The sequence below is a fragment of the Vespa crabro genome, chromosome 21 (genome assembly GCF_910589235.1).
Source record: "Vespa crabro chromosome 21, iyVesCrab1.2, whole genome shotgun sequence".
Lineage (NCBI taxonomy): Eukaryota > Metazoa > Arthropoda > Insecta > Hymenoptera > Vespidae > Vespa > Vespa crabro.
In genome coordinates, this window is record NC_060975.1 from 3805236 (window position 1) to 3814568 (window position 9333).

The following is a 9333-nucleotide window of genomic DNA, read 5'->3' on the forward strand; positions in this document are numbered from 1 at the left end:
CTATCCTTGAAATATCCATTGATGCTCTCTAGTCTATACGATCATCAGAACAAAAGGGGTACACATGGAATTGTTTAAACATGTCAACAAACTATCATGACCGGTCCCCGATTGGTAGACATATTTCTTCCCTTTTCTATCCTCTGATTATATTTCAATTCAATCCTTCTCTTTCTCTTCCGTAATTTCATTTCTATCTTCGCGGGTACTTCGAGAGATGCCAATAAGTCAGTCTACATCTTTCGGACTCATATCATCTAAACCTTAGAATCTTATTATACAATACTAGTTATCACTCCTTGAGAAACTATTAGCAATACTAACTTTACATTATTCCACAAGAACACCAACAATTCTATCACACTTCAACAAATATAGTTTGTAACTTCTATTTGCGTAATATTTATTTTCGCGCATCCATCTCATGAGATTTACGGGATTCTTCGAAAAAGTTCGCCTTCTCCCGTTGATTTGAGAGAACGTGGTGAGCGGCATTTTGCTTACAGGATACCCTAGTTTTGTGCTACCGCTCTTATTCATCGTAATCAGTGGGTTCTGACGATTATGAAATGTCGGAGAAGATTCTCCATGCTAATAGTCAATCATCGCTGTTCCCGTGTGAGACGTGTATTTGAAACACTCTCGTAAATGCGTCCCTCTTGACGCAACATTTGGTTAAGTGTTTCACAAATGTATTAAGTCCAGGATGAGATAAACGGTGTAAATTATTGAATATAGTTTGACGAAATTGTAAAGTGACAAATGGTCTGGATATAGTACTTGACATACAGCATGTCAAAGAACCGTGATACCATACCTATCCGTGTATGGAGCTAATTTCCTGCTGGAATAGAAGGGTCAGACGTTGCAGTTGTGCAGAGAGGATGTCGTCTGAGCAACTGTCCGTGGCTTATGGTGACGTTACTGATGGCATCCATTATGTCGGTCAATTTATCCAGATTTAGGTCCTTTTGAGCGACAAGGATTGTTTGTGAATTCGTGGGTAAACGACCGATCCAAATCTTCTGATGTTTCGAGTCTGTTACTGACGTTCCTGGAGTCCTCGAAAGTGTCGTAAAAATTGCTATGAACTTCTGTCACCTATCTCCTTTTCCTCAATTAGACGGCGCGTTCTTTGCTCTTGAAATGAACTGAGACGTTTGATAAGCTCTCCCTTCAATGTCTCATATGCTTCAGTTGCTGGCTCGTTTACTATAAGTCACTAATTTCACATGCAGAGCGAGGCTCTAACATTGTTAAAACATAACAGAATTTCTTTTCTACCGTAGAGAATCAGAGTTCTGTAACTTCTAATATATATGTAGAAAAATGCACATATCATATATTGATTGTCTGAAAGAATCATATAATACACATATGTCACGTAATAAAAATCTGGATTTACCGCAATTATTGTTGTTACTATCATTTTGGAGATTCAAATGTTACTCGCGTAATAACTTCGAGTGTTTCTTTAGTAAGATATATTAAGTATCTTTAATATTTATTTCTGACCGAGAGAGGTAAAGTGAATTGTATGTTTATCGAGAGACTCGGATAGACTGACTGAAAATTTTTCCTGAACTATCCACGAAGGTATTAATGAATTTGGAAAGGGAAATGGAAAGGGAGGAGTTTAAATAAAAAGTGCCAGCGAAATGGAAAGCAACATTCTTATTGGTCGTGGGCGTGTCAAGATAGTTCATTGGAAAATTTTATACAATTTGTGCAATCTTTTTTTCTGATGACCGTATAGACTATGAGAATTCCCAAGGACAGGTATTTCCAATAGCGATTTATGACCCTTTGGAGAAAGTACTATGAACAATTGAGGGACTCATGTATACGTCAACATGTACTTTTCCTATTAAATTTAGAAACTTCTGTTATATTTATTTGATCATTACTTATATTAATTAATGATAAATATTTTAATTAGACAAATAATCGATGTAGATACATGAATATTTTTATCGATTATATTTAAATGTTTATGATTTATATTTGTAAATGTACACAATTTATAATTAAATATTTATTATTGTGTCAGGATTGCTGTTAATTTTATTACATATAGATACTTTATTATAAATACCGATCATTTATATAAAATATCGATTCGTTGTTCAAAAATATCGAATCCAATAAATAGTATCATTTTAATATCATTACGCATATTAAGGCATATTATTAATTATCGAAGATCTCTTAAAATGGCTTTCGAAAATTTCCGACAAAAATAGTCAGATTTTTCGTGGAATTATATTTTTATATGTTCAATAACTAGATTATTTACTTTATATATGAGATAAAAATATAGTAAGATCATAAGCCTGGAATGTTCATATGTATTTGAAATGTGAGAATGAATCAGAAAGGAATTCTCGTACTTTTCTATAAGAACGTGTCAGTTGGTACAAAGTGAAGCTATTTTCCCTGACCTATCTTCCATTTCACGGAGAGTTTCTCACTTTAAGGAATACCACTACCACCATCAACACCAGTACCAGCACCAGCAGTACTAACACTACTGCCACCAATATCCTCTCCCATTACCCCTCACCATCCCCCATCATCCCTCACTATTCACCCTGTACCATTCAAACTTCACCCTCGCATATAGTATTTCACGTTATCGCATTTCTGATATACCCGATTGAGAATTCCTCGAGGACTGTCAAATGGCAAAGTCGATATTACCGAAATGCGATAGCCCATGGATCCTTCGACGATAATACAACGCTGAGGGTTGGCCGAGAGAAATTATCGTGATTAAGGGTCCCAACCATAGACTTTACGACCCTTTAAGGAGTCTTCGTTATTACCTCATGTTAGCCGGCAATAAGAAGAGGCATTTTATATGATCAACTGGGCTATTTAATATGAAATTATATATAATAAAATGTGAATCCATGGACTAAGAGAAAGAGGAGGAGAAAGAGGAGGAGGAGGAGGAGGAGGGTCAGATAATTACGTTAGATAATTAATTCGGCACGATAACGTCATCGATTATTTTCCATGTAAGTATTGAATGTTCTTATAATTATTTCATATACATATAATATTTTTGCGAATTAAACGTTTCTCAAATTTCGTATCAATTATTTCTACAATTTATCGTCGTATTTTTACAAAATTAATTTATAACTCTAACGGAGTTTATCGTTAGTATTAACGAATTAAATTCAAACGAGGAAAAAAATTTTGTTAAGTTAAAAAATACTTTTCACTTGATCTTTCGTAAAATAAGACTTTCCCTTTATTTGTCTTTATTTTTTTTTTTTCTTCTTTTTCGTTTCTTTTTCGTTTCTTTTTCGTTCTTCTTTCTTCTTTTTCTACAAAGGTACTTGAAATTTTATCTAAAATAATAATCGATTATAATAATAATCGATCGATCGTAAATGAGTATCGTTTTGTTATTTCTTTGTTTTGTTCTGTTCTTTTTTCCTCCCTACCTCCCCCCCCCCCACCCCTCGCCGCCTTGTAATTTCTCTTAAAGAATTTATTATTAATTTGTTTCACAAGATTTTTTTTATCGCAAGGAGAAAAGGAGGGAAGAACTATCACGTGAACAATTAAATTTTCATGAGAATATACGATAACACGTTCTCAGTCCAGAAGACGATTCGTATCACCCAAAAAGGGCCGAATTACTTTCGCAATTCGAAACGGGACTCGTTTGGATGAAATTATGGTGACACTTAAATTACAGCGTTTTCCCTTTAGAAAATTAAGATCAGTCGGGTGCTTTCGTGCTAGGTAGTGACTCTCCCTCCCTCTCTCTCTCTTTCTCTCTCTCGTTCTCTTTCTCTCTCTTTCTCCCTCTCTCGTTCTCTTTCTCTTTCTTTCTCCCTCTCTCGTTCTCGTTCTCTTTCTCTCTCTCTCTCTCTCTCTCTCTCTCTCTCTCTCTCTCTCTCTCTCTCTCTCTCTCTCTCTCTCTTTTCCACACCCTTTCCCGGTCTCGGTCTCTCTTTCTATCTTTCTCTTTCGCCAGCTACTCGCCGTGGATTCATTTTACATCACAATTTCAGAGCGGAGTCAATTAAAGCTACTCGTTATGCAACGGAGTATCCTCCAGTCCCAATTTCTTCGCTCGACTCTTTCTCTCATTGTTTCGTTTCGATATAAGTATACACTAACACGGAGACATATCACAGATCCAAAGATACATGAAACAGATACATAGACACTTAGTCCCACTCACACACCCACAAACACATAAACACACACACATATATATATATATTTGTGTGTGTACTTTTGTCCAAAGTTTATACGCACTCACACATACAATTACATCATCAAGTTTGAAGTATTACACATTTAAAATTAACATAGAAAGGTTTTAAGTATGATATACATGTATAGCTATATATATATATATATATGTATATATATATATATATTCGTCACGAATATGTATATATATATATATATATATATATATATATATATATATATATTCGTGACGAAGAACGAAACGCTTGGAAGACTTCAGAGTATTTATTTTGTCAAGGAAACGAATGAATTATTTATTTATAAATGCCTAACGAGCCGTCGCAAGGAACGTGGCGCATACTTCCTTTCTTACTATCTCGTCGCCTAATTTAGCCGAGACACGGTGCTGAGAGAGGATTGCTAGAAACGAAAGGAAACAGAATGAGAAAGAGAGAGAGAGAGAGAGAGAGAGAGAGAGAGAGAGAGAGAGAGAGAGAGAGAGAGAGAGAGAGAGAGAGAGAGGGTAACTAAGGAGAAAGAGAGATGCGGTTAACGGTTAGAGAACTCAAAAGAAAAAAAGGAAGGAAAGAGAGATAACTACGGAAGGGTAACTTTCTCTTCTCGTTGACAACCAGGGTACGGATATCACGATAATATACGATGATGCACGAGAATGCACGAGGATGCACGAGAATGCACGAAGATGACGACGAAAAAGACAAGGATGGGGACATTAATGGCGATACACAGTATACTGCTTGCTGTATAAGTAAAAGACGAAAAGGAGAAGTTAGAGAAAAATAAAGGTAACAATCCAAAGCGGAAAAAGTAACTTTGCCAAGTTAACGTGATTAACGACCGAAACATTTTTGCTCTGACCATAAAGCTAGATTTTATATAAGCGGCTAACATACCTAAATGAAAATGGTAGGGTTTGTATAGGTTATAGTTAAAATTCAAAAAGAAATAATACGGATAATGTTACGTTACACTTTTTAATACCTCACCTATAAAATATTACTGATACCCTTTCTTCTTAACAATTGTCTATATTGTATTTAGATTATTATTATTATTATTATTATTATTATTATTATTGTTATTATTATTATTATTATTATTATTATTATTATTATTATTATTATTATTATTATTATTATTACCATCATTATCATCATATTAATTATTTAATTAATTCTTTTATAAAATCATGATACTAATATTTTAATTATTTCATTTTATTTAATATTATATTATTTTTATAATAATAATAATAATGAATATTATTCTTACTATTATTTTATTATTATTAATTACTATTACTATCAATTCCATTACCATCATATTTATTATCAATATTTCAAATACAAAACATATACTTATTAGTCTTTCGTTCGAGCCTTGTATCGTACCAACCTAACGTAAAAACGAACAATCATTAAGGGCCTTAAGACCCTTTTCTTTACATACAATATATATACAAAAAAATAAATAGAAGCTTGATAAGTTCTAAAGCGTATAAATAGAAATTGTGATTGGTTAAATAGAGTTCGAATATATTATTTCGATCGGGATGTTTAACGGAGCCAATCGGAGCTAAACTGATCGTGATATACACATGGAATGGCAAAGTTCGAGAAGTTACGTTCCTTTAACGACCATAAACGAGATCATAAATCAAACGATTATCGGTCATCTCGCTTGAAGTACACGCTCATCGCCCGTACGTCGTCTTGAAAGTCAATAATTTCGCTTACAATTCTCTCTCTCTCTCTCTCTCTCTCTCTCTCTCTCTATCTATCTATATATCTATCTATCTCTTTCTCCCTGTTACATAGTACTTTCATGATACTATGAGTTTCTGAATCGGCTCGTTGCATCGAGCTGATCGGACGTACAATAACAATCTTGAACGCCAATCGAACGGTTCAATTCGCGATTGTTGAGATAACATCATAGCAATAAGTTCGAAGAAACAGCAATTCGAACCCCTTCAGCCAGATCCCCACCACTCATCTCTACCCCTCATCAACCTTACCCACTACTTCGCTCCCACCCCCACTCTAACCGTTCCCATAAGTTCCCCTCTCTATCCCCCATCCTAATGGACTCTTTCATCCACGCGAAGCATAATAGACGCAAAGTGAGTTTAATGGTGCGTACAGGTTAGCATGCTTTAGAAAGCGTAGGATTATACGTACGGTTATTGTACCTTGGGGATTCATAATCCAAGATTATATCCTATCGATCGGTCTTACCCTTTCCAACCTATGTTAATATAGATACAGGTAAGTAGTAAATAATAGATATTATTAATTAACCCTTTTCAAATAAATAAGAAATAACGTTAACAGGAGGAGATAGTTGAATAATAGAAAAAACATATTTGACAAATTATCTAAATAAATATATATATATATATATATAGATATATATATATATATATATATAATTGTTTTTCTTTTTGTTTCATTGATGTTGTTGGCAAATAAAGATAAAAGAAAGGGAGATAAATAGAGGGAGAGAAAGAAAGAAAGAGAGAGAGAATATATATATAGTAAACATATGTATTTATATAGTAAATGCATATATTTACTTATTATATATTTATTAATATATATAATAAATATACTTAATAAATATATGTAATATGTTAATACATATATTTACTATATTACATATTTACTAATATATATATTAGTAAAATATATATATATACATAATAAATATATGTATTTTTATTCTGTTACTTACTTTAATATATTAATTTATCTTGATACATTTTATAATATGAAATTCTTTTCTTTTTGATTAATTTTTATTAATGATTATGTCATCATGAAAATTTTCTTTCAAAAATGTAATATCATGGTAAATGCATATAATATTAGGTAAAATATAAACCAACCACGATGACAGAGAGAAAGAGAGAATATATATTAATATATATATATATGTATTTATATAGTAAATGCATATATTAACTTATTATATATTTATTAATATATATAATAAATATACTTAATAAATATATGTAATATGTTAATACATATATTTACTATATTACATATTTACTAATATATATATTAGTAAAATATATATATATACACATAATAAATATATGTATTTTTATTCTATTTCTTACTTTAATATATTAATTTATCTTGATACATTTTATAATATGAAATTCTTTTCTTTTTGATTAATTTTTATTAATGATAATGTTATCGTGAAAATTTTCTTTCAGAAATATAATATCATGGTAAATGCATATAATATTAGGTAAAATATAAACCAACCACGATGACAGAGAGAAAGAGAGAGAGAGAGAGAGAGAGAGAGAGAGAGAGAGAGAGAGAGATATTCGATTAGAATTCAAGTCTCGCAGGAAATAATAATATCGGCCAAGCCGGTAATTTATGTAAACCGGACTTGAAATTACCGGATTCGAATGCCGTGCGCGGGCTCTCTTACTCTGACTACGAAAATTGTGGATTCTCGTCGATACGTGTGGTGAACTGATTGTTTGTAAAGAGGACAATGCCCCTGCTTCGATTTAACGTAGGAGTACATATACGCGTTCTCCATGAAAGTAAAATTAATCAGAATAACGACCAATTCGATCGTTACCAGTCTCGAACGAATCTCGAAAAGGATATTGATCTTATCTTTGCGTTTTTTATGTTCTACGATAGCCCATAGGATTTTATCCGTAACAAACGCCTTTATTCGATCCCACGTATCGAACCGTAAGGAATGATATAAAAGGAATATATAAAAAAAAAAAAAAAAAAAGAAAAAAAAGTAAAAGAAAATGAACGAAACAACCATAACAAATTCGAAGTATACCTTTGTAAGTATTTATTTATTTTTTTTATTCTTTTTTTTTCTTTCTTTTCCTCTTTTTATTTTTACGAGTATTGTTATTTTTATGCATAAGTGTGTACGCAGGTATAAACTTTTCTTTTCTTTTTTATTTCTATTCAATATTTATATTACATGGAATAGGTATGTGTATGTTTTATTTTTATATTTATATATTGTTATAAGGATAATACTTTTATAACAACGAAAATCTATATTATGTTATACGTACAATATTGTATTATTATTTGATGAAAATCGAGATACATGCCTATATAAAAAGGTTTGACGTTTCGTTTGAAAAAAAAAAAAAGGAAAAAAGAAAAAGAAATATTAATGAAGAAAACTGAAGTCACAAATATTTGCAATAATATTCCACATTCGTCAATTTTTGCCTCATTCAGAAGTGTAAACAATAGTGTTGTAAACAAAAAGTCAATTCTACTTTTTTTATAATACCAATTATCCAAAGTTATGATAAAAATCATATGATATACCAATATTATAATAATAATAATAATAATAATAATAATAATAATAATAATAATAATAATAATAATAATAAATTTTTTCCCAAAATTTACGAAAGTATTTTACTTTAAGTGCTTTTTTGTTCTTTTTTGTACATTATTACATACTTTAATAATAGATATATTTTAAACTTTACATATACATATACACATATGTATTAAATTTGTAAATGTATATATATATATATATATATATATATATATATATATATTTATATATTTATTATATACACACATTTAAAATTAATAAAAATTTATTTATGTTATATATAAATTCAATTAAAATCTTTGTGAAATATTTTTGTAAAAACTTCAAACAGAATAGTAAAGATCATTAAATAAAATTCTTTCTCTCCCTCTCTCTTTCTCTCTCTCTCTTTTTCTCTCTAACTCCCTCTCTCTCTCTCTCTATATATATATATATTAACTAATGAACATTCTATCCGTGATCCTAATTATTCGTTTATAATAATACGAAAAAAGAAGGAAAAAAAGGAAAAAGAAAGAAAGAAAGAAAGAAAGAAAGAAAGGAAGAAAGGAAGAAAGGAAGAAAAAAAGAAAGAAGAAGCGTCGAAATATAAAAGGAAAAGTCAAAGTTGTTAAATGATCGCGAGGCAATGCAGCAAGCTCGGACCTATTTCCGCCACAAATGCCAACTCCCGAGCGCGCTGCTAATTTCTCGGTGAACGAGAGATTTAATTAATTCGTTCATTAATTGTCC